Genomic DNA, 19,554 nt, shown 5'->3' on the forward strand with positions numbered 1-19,554 from the left:
TATATTAAAGGCAGTTAATGACTCCCTGCTCTCGTGGCGTCGGGGGCAAAGCCGCCGTTTTCTGTGTCAAGGAGCATCATTGATGCTGTGAGTGTGCTTTGGCCACACTGGAAGTAAACTCCACTTCGCAATCTGAATTTGAAAAAACTTGTACAACAATGCAACGGACCTAGGGTAAAATGGAAAAGTGCTTGTCTTTCAGACTTTTTCCTTCTTAAAAATCTGAAAGTTGTCATTCCACTCCACTGAAAATCAAGAAAGGGATTCCACAAGTCACAGGGTAGTAGCCTATCAGGCTGGCACTGGAGTTTACCACCCCTCAATGATCAAGCCATTAGGGTATTTTTTGTGTGCTGCAGTGCCACCTAGTGGACTTGCACCCTTCATTACACTCACTGTGATGGCAGCTTTACTGAGATGTTTCAGCACACACGCACGCACGCACGCACGCACGCACGCTCTACAACCGCTTGTCGCAAGCGGGGTTGCAACAAACCGGCGCCTAACCCGGGCGCAAGGCTAGAGGGGGGAGGGGACACGCAGAAAACCCAAACCACGTCTGCAATCCATGATTCCCTCTGACATCACCTCAGATCTGGACTAGGTTCATTGGGTATTTATTCATTCCAAACTGTATTAATTTCACGATTCCATGCCAGCATAAGCAAACATTTCTACAGCAGGTTCTAACAAATGGACTTACGAAGGTTCCTTTTGCAAACAGTAACAAGAAAGATCGATTCTAATGAAGATCAAATCAAAAAGATAATGTTATCATTCTGGGGAAACAAACAAACAGACAGGGGGGATGTAAATTGTCTTTAAGTCGGAGACTTTTTCAAATTACAGCCCAAGACGAACTGCAAAAAAACATTAATTCAGAATAAAATACTCTGTTCTGCAGGGGGTGCGGTGGCGCAGTGGCGCAGTGGGTTGGACCGCAGTCCTACTCTCCGGTGGGTCTGGGGTTCGAGTCCCGCTTAGGGTGCCTTGCGGCGGACTGGTGTCCCATCCTGGGTGCGTCCCCTTCCCCCTCTGGCCTTACGCCCTGTGTTGCCGGGTAGGCTCCGGTTCCCCGCGACCCCGTATGGGACAAGCGGTTCTGAAAGTGTGTGTGTGTGTGTGTACACACTGTTCTGCACCTTTCTGATTTATAAACTGTGTGAATAAGTTAAAGGACCAGTACAAGGAAAAAAGGTTTTACAGAGAAGTTCAAATATTGCTGCATGAAAGAAATTATGAAAGAGATGAACGTTGCTGTAGAACTCATATTTTTGGAGTGGATAGGCAGAAGAAAATGGATAGTGCTTTTCCCTCTTTAGAGGATCACCATGTGATCGTCGGCTCCGATCGATGATGGCAATGCTCTTTTCGTGCCTTGTTTGTAATAATACATTGTTATATACTCCACAAAATCGGAGAAAGCAAAAATGAAGTATATCTTTTTTGAGGGAATAACGTTCAGTTAAGACATCAGAGAGAAAAGAAACACATTTTTATTTATTTTTATTTTTATTTTTCAATCCCTTAGGATACTGTAGAAAAAAGCCCAGAGGTTTTTAGCTTAACTTGTCAAGCAGCATGATGGAACTGAGGTTACATCTGTTACATCAAAGGTGCCGTTTTGAGTCTGTTTGGCTTCAGCTGACTGGAGGGGGTATCTGTCTTTATACCTGGACACCAGTGGCCAAATCAGAAAGAGCCTGATTCTGTTATTTCTTTCCTCCCCAAAATAGGGAGTTGAGCCACTTCAGCGTGACTCATTTGAAATCATTTGTGGGTGTTTAATAAAAGACGTATCTCATGTGCAATTTGTGCCGCACTCCCAGAAAACGCACTTATTATATTTTAAGCAGCGCCATCACAGTGAATTATGTCAAAGATTGCTAAGCGCTAAGGGCTATAAACTTCAACTTTAGCATTACCTAAATGCCATGGGGGGCAGAGGTAAGGTCTGTCATCAGCTGACTGACCCTGTCAAAAGCTTGTGTTTTCCCTGTATTTGCCCCAAGCTTTGGTTACCCAAAATTTCAACTGATGGAAAATTGCCAAAAATCAAATACCTTTCATTTGAGGTATATCTTGGATAGGTAACTTTTTGACGAGTACATTCTGACAAGCCTTTGGTAGCGGAATTAGAATGGTAACATCAGCGCGCTACATGCTGACAGGACCGTGTTCCTTCATTTTATTCCAGTGTGATGCAGTGACACATCGCAGTGGGGAGACAGTATCTTCTGATAGGCCTCCTCTGAACTGTCAAAATATCTATCAATTATTCCAGATAAAATAACTCGTAAAACCAGAACGCTAATGCTGCATGCTGACTGGGAAGTGACTCTTAAAAAAAAAAAAAAGAAATAGAAAAAAAAAAAACCGTCCATTCGAGAGGTCACTCTGATATTAACACGGACCTGTCATATTAATGCCTGTCCTTGGTGGATTTCATAACAGCATTTTTCTCAACATGCCTCCTGATTCAAGTGTGGCACAATGTCACATTTTTAGTTTCCCCTCTCATCTGCGGATGAAAAGCGCTTGCTTTATTTTCCTAGTTGCATTTGTGGCCTCCTAAGGACCATTATTAAACTTTAAACGTATCCTAGGGTGTCTTTCAGGTCTGCCTGAAGCACTTTCTTAGTTTTCAAAAGCTTTTCCCCTGAATATAGATGTTCAATTTAAATGCAGTGTTAATGTTAAATGCTAATGGAATTCTCCCCACCGTTATTCCTGTGCAGTGAGCATGGCAGGTTATTTAAACCCTTTTGTCATAAAGCAGCTTCAGAAAAAAAATGTTGGTTTTATCACAAAAGGAGAAAGTGATAACATTCGCAGACAGCCTTAAGCTAGGCTTACAGTGCCGTGTAACGCAGAGGTGTATAAGCAAATCAGATCTCTATATTTATATCAAATTAAGAAAAAGAAATTATTCTTCAGCTTGGACATGTGGTGTCTGATGGGCCACCAGTTTTGGCAGGGTTACTGCAGAAAGAACAACGCTCGTCTCTTCAGTCAAAGTCACGCATGTTCCATTTGATATTGTTCTGTTTGAGGCTCATTTTGAAAAGGAAGAAAAACAGACACCTAGGGCTGGCGCCTCACTGCTCCTGGTCTGTAGGTTCCGATGTAGTTTTGAATTCAGGTCAGTCTGGGTAGAATTTGCATGTTCTCCAAGTGTTCCTTTGGATTTCCTTCGGGTGCTCTGGTTTCCTCCCACAGTCCAAAGATTTGTGTTTCAGGTGAGCTGGTGACTCTACACTGCCTGTAGTGTGTTAATAAGTAATGAATGAATGTGTGTAATTGCCCTGTGATGGACTGGCATCCTGTCCAGGATGTTCCCTGCTTCAGACCATATGCTTCCAGAATAGGTTCTGAACCACCACAACCCTGCATCGGGTAAGTATTTGTTGACAATGGATGGATGGATGGATAGATGGATTACCACACAATGGTCAGAGCCATTAAAAATATGATATGTACAAAGCACGGATAGAAATAAATATGAGGCATCAAGAACTGAACATGTTTTTTTTTTTCAGTGATGCAGGTTTCATAGCTTTGCAATACTGAACCCCAACCATCCCTACCACAGTGACCAGACATGACCAATGCAGGCAAAGCATGACAAAATAACACTGGTCCTTTAAGGCAGATGGACGGTGAAGCAGAGGGTTACCCTTGCTCTTCGAAGGCCGAAAGCTCTTATAAAGACAGTTCGATATCCATTTATGGGCACGCGCACGTCATGCCTGCAATTCACTCAAGTGTTGGACAAGGACTGCAGGCACAAAGCAATAAAAGCCACGAGGCTCAGTGTCCCATTTAACCCACACTAACGCCAGATGGTAGGGATCATAGGGGCTAGACTTTGCCTCTAAACCATTCATTATCCACCTCAAAGCGGCCTATAAGAGTGCCATAGTCCCCTATCAAAGGTGAGACACATTACAGTTCAGTTTTCCACTGCACGTTTTTTTAACGTAACACATCGCTGTGGTCAGGCTGATGCGCATGAAGGTCGTGGAAGTTCTTTACTGTAGTAATACCGACTCCCTTAGTGGCCTTCTATTATTAATCACATTTTCCATAAATATAGACGGTTTTCACTTTTGTTCATGAAATTTTAAACAGCTGCTAAATCCCTTGCCAAATGAATGTCTTTACTTTGGTATTTGATTATTTATTGAAGAGTTCTCCACAAACAAGGATTCTCCGTTAAGCAGAGACATGTTAACCTGGGGTGGTGCAATGGGATTGGCCAGGGCCTGCCCTGTGGTGGGACTGGGGTTTGAGTCCTGCCTGGGGTGTCTTGTGGTGGACTGGCATTCTGAACTGAACGTGTCCCCTCCCCCTCCAGTCTTGTGCCCTGTGTTGCCAAGTTGGACTCCAGTTTACTGTGACCCTGCTTGGAACAAATGGTTGTAGACATTGTGTGTGTTAACCTGTCACTTCCATCAGAAAGAGTGAACTTTACAGTACCAGTCTGGTTTTGCATTTCTTTGTCAGCGAAACAAATGGATTTGAAGTGGAAACTATGTGTCTGTCTGCCTGCTGGTCCATCCATCCATCCATCCATCCATCGGTTGAAGACTACTGTTTACAGTTCACCTCGAGGCCATCAGTTGGGCAAGTGTGCATATGTAAAACAGTAACCAGAACTAACATAAGAACCCTGATACGGATACGTGTGTTATTTAAGCTGCATTTATCATACAGCAACGGAAAATGTAGGCATGGAAACTGAACAGTTTGGAAGCAATTTCACACATCTCCGTCTAACCAGTAAAGCATTTCAGGAAACCTCGTGCTTTCCCCATGCCTTACAGGGTGTGAACGCGTTTCATCCTCAGAAATAAGCACGACAAAACACTCTGTCCCGGCGTGTGTCCAGTAAATCTCCTCTTCATAAGATGACATTAAAAACAGACCTGTGTAGTTTTACGCAAGGTTTTTGCCCCAGTGTGACTCCAGGACCGTGAACCACATTCACCCCTTTCACCCCATTCAAACTCTCATCATCAGCCACCACTCCTCCCACCCCCAACAGGCTTGACACACTGCCTGCAACAGGCCAAAAAAGAGGGTCACCTCTCCCAAGGGATTCTAAACATACATTCAGAAACTGAACACACACACTGGATGAAACAGCTTGCTCGGAGCAGGGTCACGGTGAGCCGGAGCCTAACCCAGCAACAGAGGGCGCAAGGCTGGAGAGGACACACCCAGGATGGGACGCCAGTCTATCACAAGGCACCCCAAGCAGGACTCGAACCCCAGACCCACCAGAAAGCAGGACCCAGCCAAACCCGCTGCGCCACCGCACCCCTTTCAGAGACTTAAACATGACCAAAAGGTATTAACAATGATAACAAGCCTGCTGACCACTAGGTTAATAGAATGTACTTCAGGGTCACAAAGAGAAACAAACATTATATAACAGTAAAAGTGAAGATGGAGTATACAGAGGTGTGTATACACATTCTGAAGCTATTAACTGAAGAACTAAACTTTTGGCTGTATAAAACTGCTGTTCATGTATCTAAATTGTATCTGTGTTAACATTTATCTTCATTCTTCTCACTTAAAAGGTTAATTGGACACACAGAGCTTAATTCTGTACAGAAGCCCCACTGCAGTCGCTCACAACAGCAGGACAGAAATGACCCATTGAAGCCTCCCCTTGGCATGGGCCATAGATCGCCTCCAGATTATTTTAAAGCTTCATAATACGCCATTTGTGTCAACCGGCTCTTTCATGCTGCCCAGATATGACCTGAATTTGAATCAGTCTCAAAGTTTGGGCCTATTGAAGTAACCACACAAGAGGTTACTTATCTAACAACTTGAATGAATCGGAGGATGGGGAAGGCTGTTTAAAATGTCTTTAAGCAGTAATAAATAAAAAAAGGGCACCAAATAAAACACACACACACACACAGTTTCGGAACCGCTTGTCCCATACACGGGGAACCGGAGCCTACCCGGCAACACAGGGCATAAGGCCGGAGGGGGAGGGGACACACCCAGGACAGGACGCCAGTCTGCTGCAAGGCACCCCAAACAGGACTCGAACCCCAGACCCACCGGAGAGCAGGACCCGGTCCAAGCCACCACGCCACCGCATCCCCATCTCCAAATAAAACAAATAAGAATAAATTTGTGTATTACATTACATAAACCTATTATGTATTGCATTTTGGTAATCACAAATGACTGAGATAATATTTAATTCATTCACTGAATGGTTAACAAGCTCAATATGTTTGTACAATAATTACAGAATAACCAATTTACTGTTTTCATGTATCTTACAAGTACAATCTACACACTGCAGCTAAGAATGTCATCCATATATAAACATACGTGTGTGTGTGTACATACATACGTGTATATATATACATATTCTGACAGGGTTTCTATTTCTCAGAAATGTTGTAGAGGTCTTTCATCAGTTATTTAAACAAAGCTAAAGGTTAGCAAGTAGGAAAACTATTAATAGGGCACATTACATCACTATCAGTTAAACAGCCGGGCTTGTAAATAACGTCAACACCCATAAATAATGGTAACATCAAATTATTTTAGAGATGAAGGGTTCTCTAAGATCTGGGCATATCCAGTTTATTGATCTGCAGCCTAGATTTCCGGAGAAGGTTTTGATCAATAAACTGAATTTAATCAGTGAGCGTATGGGAGCAGGGGACATAATTCACCACAACCCTGTGCCATGAAGCACGTAAATATACCTCTGGCCAAGAAAACATGGTCAACTATATTCTTGTATGTGACAAGAGGTTCAGCTTAAATATTGGAAGATCAATAACATCACACTCGTGGCCACAACCAACCACATACTGAGGAGACCTTCTCAGATGAAGCTGTGTGGCAAAGTATTGCAAAAATAAGGTGGCTATAAATTGGGAAGGAATAGCATTTAGGGCGGAAGAAACTTTAAACTCCCAGAAACCCCTGGCGAGTTCCCTGTAGATTTGAGGGACTCCGAACACCCTCCTGTATCGACTGCGGGCTTTGCTGTGAGGAAGCAGGGGACACGGGAAGCACTACAGCATACCAATTACAGCGACCCCTGCATTTCTCCTGAGAGGCCGCCCTTCCAGCTATTGATTTCTGAGGTCCCCTAGGTGCTTCCCAAGCTGGGCCCAAAGGGCAAGTTCAAAGGACACATTTCAACAAAGCTTGGGTTGGAAGGTTTGCCTTATGGTCAATATAATTCATCAAAATAATAATGTGGAAATTAAAGATATAACAAAACACCAAACACCAATAATTTATGAGGCAATCAGGGACATTGTAGTATCGAGTCTCTAAAATACTGAACTCAAGGGGGACTTAGGATCTACTGAAGCAGAAAATATGGATGAAGACAACATGGGGTGAAGAGTAAAAAAAAAAAAAAAAATCAAAAACTCAAATGCATTCAGTGTTATGAAACTGCAAAGTTCACCAGATTATACTTTACCATAAATAGCATGTACAGCCTTCTGCAGATCTAAAGATTAGACCCTTGGTTACCATATAAAAAATTCCATATTATTTTGTACATTAAAAAGTATTAAACCCATTATTAGCATTATCTTACCAGTTATTAGCAAACTGTCTTCAGAGCTGCTTCCGACCGGAGGAATGAAAGCATAAAACTCCTCCAGATTCCCTGTAAAAAAAAGAAAAAGAAGAAAAAACCCAAAGAAAAAATTAAATTGATTGAATTTCTCAGCATTTCTGGCTCTATAAATAAAGGTTAATACTCACATTGTTTATTCACATTGATTTCATTTAGAGAAACTGTAGAGACAGTAGCACACAACGGCTTCTTTAATGGATATTAAGAGCTATGTTTAACATCACTTTGATAGTCATATTTAGTACAATAAACATGTCGGTGCAGCACTTGTTGGATCGACAAGTGGCTTTGAAAAAGAGACCTGTGTCATGTTTGCTGGAGCAGTCTAGCGCACTGTACCAAATCCACAGTTCAAATGACAGGTAGCATAGGGGGCTGTCCCAAAAGGACCAGGAATGCAGTTCCTCGTTCTCATTTCGTCTCCCATTTCAGCTGGACTAATCAACTGGGCTTTTACACCACTCCCCCTCACCCCGCTGCACCCTGCACCCATTTTAATTGAAGGCCTTTAACTGATTGGGTGTCTGCAAGATTTAATGGGCTGTTTCGAGTGAACTGGGGCTGGGAAGAGCTGAGCTGAAGTGTGCCGAGGGCAAACACAATCAATCTGACACAGGTTGGATCTCACAAGGTGCAGGACACTTCTTACCTTCCTCTTAACTACACCCTGTATGTTCCATAACAGTGGTAGCAGTATTTTCCCTGGCGTGCAATTAATATGCAAAATTGTGTTCAGGTAAATAAGACACTGCAGGGTTCGAAACAACAAAAAAAATCAATGCATAAATAGAAATACATAACACATTATGAGCCAATATGGATATCATTACAATTCCTACAGTCATGGAATAATTATTATCTCATTTATCATCTACATGTTGGTGCAGTTTTTGATGATTATGTTTAAATGAATACTTTCAAGAAAAAAGATCCAAATGATTTAGTGTTCGACATCCACCTTTAATTATGCTCCCCGACAGCGCTTTTTCGATTTGTGAAGTGCCTCTTTGCTGTGTACTGGACAGATTGTTTTATGGGGGTTCGGGAATGACTTTCCTAATCAGGCAAGCGCAGATTACACATGCTTAGAGTACACTCAAAGTATGCCAGTTAATTAGCTTGTTTAAGTAGTTTAACGACTTTGAGAAACGCAACTCCGGCCATTCTAGAAGGGATACTAATGGTCCCTGACCGTAGTAATTAGAGTAAACATAAATTATCCCAACAGCAAGAACCACAACTTCTTGGAGTGCAGATGTGGCAGGATCACACATCTATACACTTTGCAAAAGTATTCAGACGTTTTTTTAAATTTTTGTTGAATTACAAACGATACGAAATGATGCTCCTTGCATGAGTAACAAAACCCCTGCAGTCTGCTAACTCTATATTGACACAGGTTAAAAAAATCATAAAGAGAATGGATTTTCTTTACCACTGGACTCTGACTGTGCACCACTGAAGTAACTTACCCATTTCCTAGATAAAAACCCAAGTCTGCGTAGAGATCAGTGTTCAGGCCTTGAATGTAAATGAAAGGTAGGAAAACTAAAAGTAAACAGCACCCTAAGGAAGTCAGAGATAAAGGGATGAACATGCATAAATTAGGGTACAAGAAATATCAAAGTGTCTGGATGTCCCAGTGAGCATTGTTAACTTAGTAATCAAGATCTGAAAGCTGTATTACATCACCAAACACTTCCTAGAAAAGGCCGTCCCTCAAAACTCAACATCCTAACAAAGAGTCCTGTGGGAGAAGCTACTGAGATCCCATAAATCAATTTGAAAGAGTCCAGGATAAAGATAGAGTCCAGGGTAAAGGTGATATAGAAGTAAAGGTGCAACAGGCAGCAACATCAAGAGCTCTTCATAGCACAAGTTAATATGTAAGGGAGCAAGAACATAACCATTACTGAAAAAAATCATCTCAGTACCTATGTATATGGAGTTTATAATAAGGTCAGATGAGATCAATACATGGCATCCCATCAATTGTGTAACCTGCTTAATGCCCTATGCCTCTAGGATAGGCTCTGGACCACTGCGACCCTGCACTGGACAAGTGGCTATGGATAATGGATGGATAGACAAAAGGGTGACATTGTGGCGCAGCAGGTAGTGCTGGTGCCTCAAAGCTCCTTGTTTGTGAGAATGAAAGAGTACGTGATGATTATGTGACAGATTAGCCTCCTGTCCAGGGTGTGTCCTGCCTCAATGCTGTGAGTTTCCAGGATTGACTTTGGACCACTGCAACCTTGCATTGGACAAACAGTTGTCATAATGGAAGGATGGATAAGACCACTATAAATATATATTTTTTTTTCCACCAAAATTTAAAATGCAGTGTCCAGTGCAAACCTCCCACTGCCCACGTGGAGTATGGTGATTCCATTGTGTTGTATGGATGATTCCCATTAGAGCAAATTGGGATTGTTGTCAGAAAACAAAAAAAAGTTTGTCTAAAATCTGCTGACAAAATTAATTTTGTCTAAAAAAACATGTTTGAACCCACAGAAACACACACTACCTGAACCGCTTGTACCACATGGGGTCGCGGAGAGCCGGAGCCTAATCCAGCAAGACAGGGCGAAAGACGAGGGGGAGGGGACACACTCAGGACGGGACGCCAGTCCGTCACAAGGCACCCCAAGCAGGACTCAAACCCCAGACCCACCAGAGAGCAGGACCCAGTTCAACCCACTGCGCTACTGCACCCCCCATGTTTGAACCCTTAAGTTTCATTAAAAATGCAGAGTACAAGAAGGTGCTAAAGTAACATTTGTCATCCAGAAACACCAGACATTTTTCCAAGGGTCTGAATCTTTATTTCAGTGGCCTGTGCACAGAGAAACCTGCTCATTGTAATCCATAAAGCTCCTACTTTCATTAGCATTACTGACTATAGAATAACACATTCCCTACACTCTGCATTTAACCCCCTTTTCCTTTTCATGGTCACTGTCAATCTACAGGACTGACAAAGTGCTAATGTGAATTCTCAGTGTCAGTGAAAAAGCGCAGAGAAGAGAATAGAAATGGTGAGATTCCACTCATTTTCAAATGGATTCTGTTCCTGGTCTGTGTGTACATATGAGAAGAAGGAGAGATCCTTAGATCCTGAAAAAAGTAAGCAATCAGGCAATGTGTGAACAAAGCACCCCCCCACCCCACCCCCACCCGCTACCCAAACCAACTCCCTCCCAAATTCCACCACATGCCGTGTCTGGACAGGGTCCAGCTGTGACATTTCCAGCTACTTATTGCCTTGTCAAAGGTTATGGATCTTAAAGCAACATGATAATGAGCTGGAGGGGTAGGTTGGCTCTCTGCCTTTGATCTGTATCTCCTGCAAGTCTCCACAATATACTAAATGCATGGACATATATCCCATCTTCATACTTTAGCATCAGTGTGGAAGAAATTCTAATGTACAACCTATGTGAGCGATGCAAACCAAAAACTTGAGCAAACACAACAGGAGCTTTGTTAGAAATCTCCAGAATTTCTTGAACATCTGCTCTCCATTTTAATACTGAAGTTAATTCTTGACGAAAAAATTACTCTGTGGATATGGAACGAAGACTTTGAGTCTTTTACAGAGTAGAATTTTGTTGTTGTTGTTGTTTTTGAAGTCATTCCTTTATTTTTGGTAGCATTTTATCATTTCATTTTGATATTCAAGTCTTCTATTAGTGTCACAGTCATATAGCTGGCAGCATATATTATTTCCTCCTCACAGGCTATGAATGAATTTATAAATAACTAAAGTAATACATGCTTAAGTCAATCCAAATATAAATTGCTATCTGGCAACACACATTGGCTATTTGCCGGCCCTCTTAAATAATCTTGTATCAGTCAAACTGAAGTGCAGAAGCTTTCCTTGTCCTATAGATCGTTTTCTGGAAGAAGATGCCACCCAGGCTCACTGTGCTTGTGTTACCCGTTTCTGTCAGTCATCACCTACAGTGCGAGATGGGATTGCATGTCGGTTTGTCCTAAGTGATAATGTGCCATGTACAATGGTGGTAAAGCTATAGAGCTATAGAGCTCCCTGTGCAGTAATGCCACTTTGAGGCACTCGCCATTCCCAGGACGCTGGGGTGCCACGGCCGGCACTGCAGACCACATTGTGTTGGGTGGCACCAAAATGTGGATCACTCGGAGTGACCAGTCAATTTAGGGCCATTTCACGCATCAAGGGACTGCACCTCGTAGAGTCCCGAACTTTTGCAAACTTGACAAGACATTTTTATCCCTCTCTATGAAATGGTGCTGCCTATGAACTGGAAATGGAAATTAACAGCTGATGAAAACACTGCATTATCTGCTAAATTGTGCCTGATCCCTTCTAGGCATGTTCAGCTATCAGCTTTATGGGCTGCTGCAGTAACCACTTTTACTGGACAAAGATCAGTTTCATCTCCATCTCTGCTTTCAGTGTTAACACCTGTAAAATGTCTGTAATGAGCTATATTTGGCACCAAAACCACCAGTAATGACTGGATGGATGGATGGATGGATGGATGGATGGATGGATGGATGGATGGATGGATGGATGGATTTATGACAACCATTAAACCCAGAGGGAAACTGTACGAATCTACAGCAGCATTCGCAACAAAGACAGAGACAGAAACCGAAGAGAGTGGAAGAGTGAAATTGCACGAGAAAACAAACAAATAGATATGTTTAGACAAAAATTAACTAGTACGCCTGAGTATCAAGTGAGGTGAAGAGGTAGTATTGAGATGAACTGCAAGTCCATTCATTTAAACAACTCCAGTACCACTTTCTAAAACCAAAAATAAAATACAGATGGCAAACAGCTAAATAATATGACTGCACAATATTTAGTGTGTGTTGGAAATTGCTAGCACACCCAAACTCTTTTAGCGTGACTCAACTTTGTGCCTAAGCAATCTGAGCTGTTACCAACCTGTTATATGGTAGTGTCAAACTGTATCTTTGATAACACTGGAGTGTCCTCAATCTGCCTTTCAGTCCTTGTGCCTTTAAGTGTATAAACAGGATTCATTGAAGCATCATTTTCACATTTTTCTACTGCAGCACACACCACACAAAGAGTGCGTGTGTGCCGCTCCTGTAAACACAACAGTGCATCGTTTCACTGTTACTTACTCTTACATAATTACATTGCTGTGATTAAATTTGATGATCTTCAACTCAACTCTTTAAAGTCCTCAGGGCCGCTACCCTGGAGCACTCTGTGAGGTTATGTGGTAGTTAAGCACGCTCTATCCTATTTCAGAAAATCCATACTCTACTCTATTGACATTCAAAGGTCAAACTGAACTTCTGCAACCCCGTCGCAACCTTAAACTACAAGATACATGCGGTATCTACACAAAGTTACAGGATGAATATAATAACACCGGAGTTCAGATGATAAATGCTTGGCAATAGTCTTCACTCACTGGTGAGATGGTTTTATTTGCTTTATACCAAATCAACAGAAAGAAAATCTATACACTGGCTTTGTTTAATTCTCTTGACAATGTGCATATTTAATCTGTCGGTGCGTATCTGTGAGCTCATGTCACACTCATACATTTCTGGCACAGCGCTGGATGGCTGTTGTTGGCATCGCGTCACTACGGCTGTGTATTTCAGCAGCACAGACGCCTCTCCCCTCAAACCCCGCATGGGGAGCCCATAGACAGGTCCTCGTCCGACTCCCTAACTGACGCCGCGTGCCGACACATGCAGGAAAAACTCCAGCCTCCCTCTCCTTTAATCAAATCTCTGCTGTCGTCCATCGACGCTAACCCCCCCCATCTCCCAGGAGGCGTCATAATCAACTCAGCAACGGGATCTTAATCATTCACATGTCACATCACTGTGCTGGGTAAGCCTACCCTCAGCACTCGGAGGAGGGAGAAGTCACATTAAGTGCTGGCTGATGAGTAAAATAATGGGGTCAGGCTGTCTGGCCTGGAGCTATTAGGAAACTTAAAACCTTCGGGCAGTTCCGGTCAGCTCAGCTCCGCACAAGATAAAACCATTGATTAAATACTAAAACTATTTTGGCAGCGAAGGAGCTACTACATGCTTACGCCGCTCAATGCTTCCTTGCTGCCGTCACTGCAGAATAGATCATAGATAAGCTTAGCATGATTGTATAACCGGCTATCATTGCCTTGCACTACACACTAGAAGGCAGGACAGAATGAGCAGCATTTAGTCATGAATGAACACTTTCAGGTCATGTATTTCAGTTACTGTACAATCGTATTGTACCTGCTCGATTGCTTTTCTTGATCACATGCAGAATAAATTCAGATGTAACAGCAAACCATTAAACATAAACCAATCTAACAACAATAATGCTAATAACAACAGAGGCAAAGTAAATAACTAATACAGAAATATCTTTGCTTAAATGCTTAAATTCACTTTTTTTTTAATACTTTCATGTTGTGCTGAATTTTTTTCATACATATATTCAGAGACCATCAACTACTATGACCCCTTTCACATGATTCCAGACGTCTCTGCAGCAGTTGCTGATAATAAACATTGCATGAATAAATCAAGAAACTGATAAATAAGTAAACAGATATCCAGTTTGACTGTTCTGTGTGCTCGTTTTTGAGGAGTTACCACTAGTCTGTGCTGTTAACCCACACATTTCTGCCTCTCCCTGACCCACTTTCATAAACAAGGAGGTCTACAAGTGCAAAAAACTCCAACAAAGACCATCTAAGATTAGGCCTTGCTTGTGAAGTTATTACAGATCAGCCATGATTGGCCAGGTTTGTGTGTTTTCGCTGAAGTGAATAATGTTGACGACAACCTTTTCAAAGTCTTCAGAAGTGCCTGCATCGCATAATGTGTTACAAGTGTGTAACATTCAGCTGTCACATACTGTAAAGCCTAAATAACTCTTTTCCATTGTTTATAGCAGCACTGCATAAAGAATCAAGGAAATTTCATTAGAGGTTTATTGCGTCACTGTGAACTACAGATGTACAATTTATCTCCTGACCAAAAACGGAAAAAAAAAATGGCAGGCACCTCCATGCCATTGCTCACTCCAAAGAGATTGCACCTAATGCCTAGACAAGTATTATAATAAATGATGAAAACAACCCCAGCAGCAAAGTCCCTTGGTTTTATGGCAGTGTCATGTGCGAAACTATACAACAGGTGTTTTTTTTCTTCTTTATTTATTTTCTGTATTTGTATGGCCCACAGGAGCTTTAAAACCATATTATGGTGTGGATTGGGGGAATCTGTTATGTACATTCCCACCAACATGTGTGCACTTCTCTACCAGGCATCCTCCCGGAGCCGAATGTCTGCATCTAAATGGCGTGAAACCAAGAGTAACGTCCAGGGAGCCAGCTTGAAATATCCCTGTGCAGACTCCCACACAGTGAAAGTATGTATGAAGTCAACTGGTGTCTGAAGGGAAGGCTCAGTAGTAATGCACAGAGTACATAAATATAGGGGGAACAGGGTCAACGGCAAACAATGCATCACATTTATCGTTCAATTCACTGAATACATTTTTGGTAAACAAAGTAGTCATAGTATAAAGAGGCCACACCAAGATTTATAGTGGTTTCCCAGAGACCCCATGCATTGTGGTTCAGATTGCATGATGCAGACGCAAGCAAGCTACAGTAACGGGGGCGGGGGGGAGAAAAACCCTGCTTGGTCTTGGTCCCAGGTTAGAGTCCAGATCTTTGCAGTCCTGATTTGGACAAGGAGTTAAGGAAAGTGAGTGAGTGATTAGCACCTTATATTAACTTTTTAAAGTTGGAGAACACTGAATTCACAAACATATATACAATATATATAATATATTTCTGAATGTAGCATTTTAGATTTCAAACTGGGAAATTGCAGAAAGAGAAGGAAATTCAATCTATGTTTTTGGAACTTTGGAAGAGACAGAGTATTTAAATGACTAGGCATTCATTAAGAGGAGTTCTTGGTATGTCCTATAATCTTAGTAGTGGAAACCAGCTGCCTGCTAATGGTAGGACTATCAATAGAAGGATCTAACACAGCTGGGCTGAAAAGCTGTAAGAAAGACAGGCAGAAAAGGCGGGGAATTGAGGTGCTGAGGTGATAGAATGCTGAATGATTTTTGTTGGAGCTCAAGACTTTTGTTCAGCTTTGATTTTCACACATTTCAGTTGTTTTGTTTGAGGTTTGAAAGGGTTCTAGTGTCTTTCCTAGAGTGGGCACCTCAGCACCAAAATAGACCACAATTTGAAGTGGTTTTCACTACTGAAGATTGAAATAGTAAGACTGGAATTACTCTGTTTGCGCAGGAAGTCATTTTGAACTTTTGGATATGTACATATTTTTTGGTGATTTGAGGCAGAAGAACCATAAATGCTTTCTCACCTTAAGTGGCACAACCCTTGTTTCAGGGAAACAGTCAGCATTATTCAGATCATCACTACTGCCATTGAATGAAGATGCATGAAAGTCAACTTCTGGTGATGAGCCTTCAGATGTTGACTAGACGTCAAGTCACATGTTAAAGAAAAGCACCTCCTTCTATATCCACATCTCCCCTCTAGGGTGGACACTCATGATGGCCAAGGTACAAATACGGCACAGCAGGAGACTGCTAGTAGGGAAACACTTTCAGGCCTGGATGAGCCACAAATGCACCGAGACATCTCTCTCCTCTGTAGTGTAGTGGGCTTGTACCCAGGCAATGTGGGGGGGTGGGTCAGTGGACATTGCCAGATAAGGTCAAGGACAACCTGCTATCCTCCTACACAGTCGCCCCGGCCTTCCCATCTGCGACCTTCGATGGACTGAAGGACACCGCCTCCCGCAGATAACAACTGGCAGCATTTAAAATGCGGAACATTTACCAGGGCGCGAGAGAACACAGAGAGCGGCAAGGAATTCATTATTTGGATTTTTATTTTCTTCCAAGGGCAAGAAATTAATGAAGAAATACATACATGGTGATTGAGAAGAATGCTAAAAGAAAATTCCTGGATGGACTACAACGCAACTCAATCAGATGCTAGGCATCTAACCCGAGCTGTTACAGGAAATGTGCACTTTAAAAAAGGAACCGGTTTAACCAGTATGGAACACATAAATTCAACCGTTTTTGTGACCACTGAAAACCACAAATTGCACTGATAACTTGGAAAAGCAATGCAAAACAGATGATTCCAGTTACATGTTTGAATTAATACGCAAAGTAGAAAAAAAATGAGCCTTACAGATGCTGGTCTGAAATAACATTTTCACAATCAAATTTTCACCTTTGATGAGGCCGCTGAAACAGAACCTCACCTGCTGTACATTTTAATGAAGCCTCTTCACTTATTCAGTGCGGCCCATTTTCTCTCTCTGAATTGTGCAGCGCTGGCCTAATTTCTCCTAAAATAAAAAGGGAGGAACTTTTTTCTCATAAAAGATGCCTTTGATGATCAGGGAAGCAGGAATATTGCAATTCTGTTTCCTTGTCCTTCGTTTAGGCATAGAGAACTGGGGGTCCTTTCGTACCCCCACCAAAAACTCATGTATGGAAATCTTGCTTAGGCAGTGATATTGTATAGTTTTTTTTTTTTTTTTCTTTGTAAAACTGGTTCCTTTCCCTCGAAGGCACCGACTAATGCATTTATATTATTGATCTGTAATTATGTAACCGAGCACCAAATGCCACTTGTATGAGTCTATTAAATTAAAATCTATTAAATTGTGAGTTCCAGATAGCTGATCAATAAGCCAGCATTACACATGCTGACAAACACAAAAAGTGAATTACAGTTACATTCCACGTCATCTATTATACAATAATAAACATAGAAAAAATAAAGACATTTGCAGAAATAGACAACTGAACTCTTTTGTTTCCAGTTCAGTGATAGGCCTACTATATTTTTGGCAGAAAATGTGAATTTCTCCATTGTACTGTGCATAGCCCTTTCAGTAACTGCAAATATTCTTGAGATAGGTTGCTCACTGTAACTTTTTTTTCCCCACAGTTGTACTTCAACACTGGATTATTGCAGGTTAACGGCAAGATTCCCTTCAGAACAATATATCTTGATGTCTTTGTTATTTAAAGTTTTTCGGAGGTTAAAGTGTGCTAAATAGTTATTGGGATTTCATCATTACAGAAATGTAAGCTGTTAATAGTTTTGTGTGTTTGGGAACAATTAGGTTATCTCTCCACGGAAGCAGAAGGAGAGCTAATTAAATAAGGATTCCTGTCCTTTAGGAATTACTGTAAATGATAAACTTTTCTTTCAAATACTTTAATTATTCATTTAAGCCTTTTTTATGGGGGATGTCTTTTTATATGATATCTGTGATTTGGAAGAAAGATAAAAATATTTTGATGAATGAATGAATGAATGAATGAATTTTCATTTACCCAATTCCTTTATGCTACTGTTTTGAAATGCTGACTGTTGCAAGGAATTCTTCTTTGAACTTTCCATTTTAGCACAAATACCCTAAAGAGGTGACATGACCCTAAATAAACTATAGAAAAAAAAAGAAAAAAAAAAAACACAGGGAAGCTCTCTTTGTGTACTTTAGAGTCAGAGAGGTTATGGCTGCCCTGTTACAAGAGTAGTTATTATTTAAAAAAATGAAAAATCAAAGTTAAGTGACCTTTGAAAACTACAGATATCCCCCAGGCTGTATATATACATGTTCCAGGGCTAGGTGAAAGAGCACTCAGATTCAAAGGGCAGGGAGTCTATAGCGCTGTGTTATGGTCAAGACCATCAACAGCTCCTTAGATGGTCCTAAAGGATTCAAAGATGGCCCTGTCCACAAGGTCCAAGAAGGAAGCTTCTTTATCGTGCTTGTCTTCCCTATTAGTCAGTGTCCATGCACCATGTTTCACCACATGGGTTCCTCACACTTTGAGATCCTAACTAAAGTGCTTATCTCAAACATCTCACACACACAGACACACGCACATTGTTTGAACCGCTAGTCCCAAGCTGGGTCGCAGCAAGCCAGAGACTAACCCGGCAACACAGGATACAAGGCTGATGGGGGAGGAGACACACCCAGCACAGGACGCCAGTCCGCTGCAAGGTAGCCCAAGCAGAACTCGAACCCCAGACCCACCGGAGAGCAGGCCCTGGCTAAACTCGCTGCGCCACCAGGTGTAAAAATGTAAAAAATTATTCATTCTTTAGTTTGTTAATGCACCAATACATAAAACTGGAAAGCAAAGCTCACTTAGACGTCATTCTGAAATGTGAAAATGCTGTGGAAATTGTATTACCTTTTACTGATGAGTAAAACTTTCATACTTCTTGTCTCCAAATTTTTAGATACACAGGGGTTTCACCTCACTAATAAAAAAAGCATTAAGTTAAGCATTACTTAAAGCCAGTGTATTCCAAGGGTATTAAGCATTTCTGATAGAATGAATACAATAAATGCCTTTTCAATTTTCTATTACACAACATACACATATGGACATACTTACTGAAGAGATGTCAGTCAAACAGTAAAACGTAAAAATATACAGATGTAATTAAATATAATACATATGTTTATATGAAATTGTATATTGTACAATGCAATGTGTTTTCGTGATAATTTACCTACTTTATGTAATGGCTTTTACACTGCTTTTCGGGAAATCAAACAACTACATATTTCATGTACACAAGTATTATAGGGACATATCTAAAAGTGCTTAACAGGCAATGCTTATGCAACATGAAATATGAAAAAATAAGCCAGTCTGTAGGAATTTAGTTTGCAACCTTGAAATGCACATATACATGCACACACACACACACGCACACACATACGCCCACACACACAGAAATTCTACATGCATTATACCATGCATGCATAATATTGAACTATACAGAGTAATTGTGTTAGAATAATCTGAACAGGTTTAACAGGACTTGATGGGGTTAGAC

At 41.4% G+C, this 19,554-nt stretch overlaps 1 protein-coding gene across 19 annotated transcripts in view; it reads right to left on the bottom strand.

Moving 5' to 3' along the window:
- The window catches only part of ptprdb (protein tyrosine phosphatase receptor type Db), a 281,632-nt gene that overhangs the window by 185,638 nt on the left and 76,440 nt on the right, over window positions 1-19,554 (bottom strand). For all 19 annotated transcript variants that reach the window (XM_029259211.1, XM_018737900.2, XM_029259225.1 and 16 more), the window contains one exon: window positions 7,601-7,672. The gene's annotated coding sequence lies outside the window, so the exon portion shown is untranslated. The remainder of the gene's footprint in view (window positions 1-7,600; window positions 7,673-19,554) is intronic.

This window comes from Scleropages formosus, chromosome 16, assembly GCF_900964775.1.
Source record: "Scleropages formosus chromosome 16, fSclFor1.1, whole genome shotgun sequence".
Lineage (NCBI taxonomy): Eukaryota > Metazoa > Chordata > Actinopteri > Osteoglossiformes > Osteoglossidae > Scleropages > Scleropages formosus.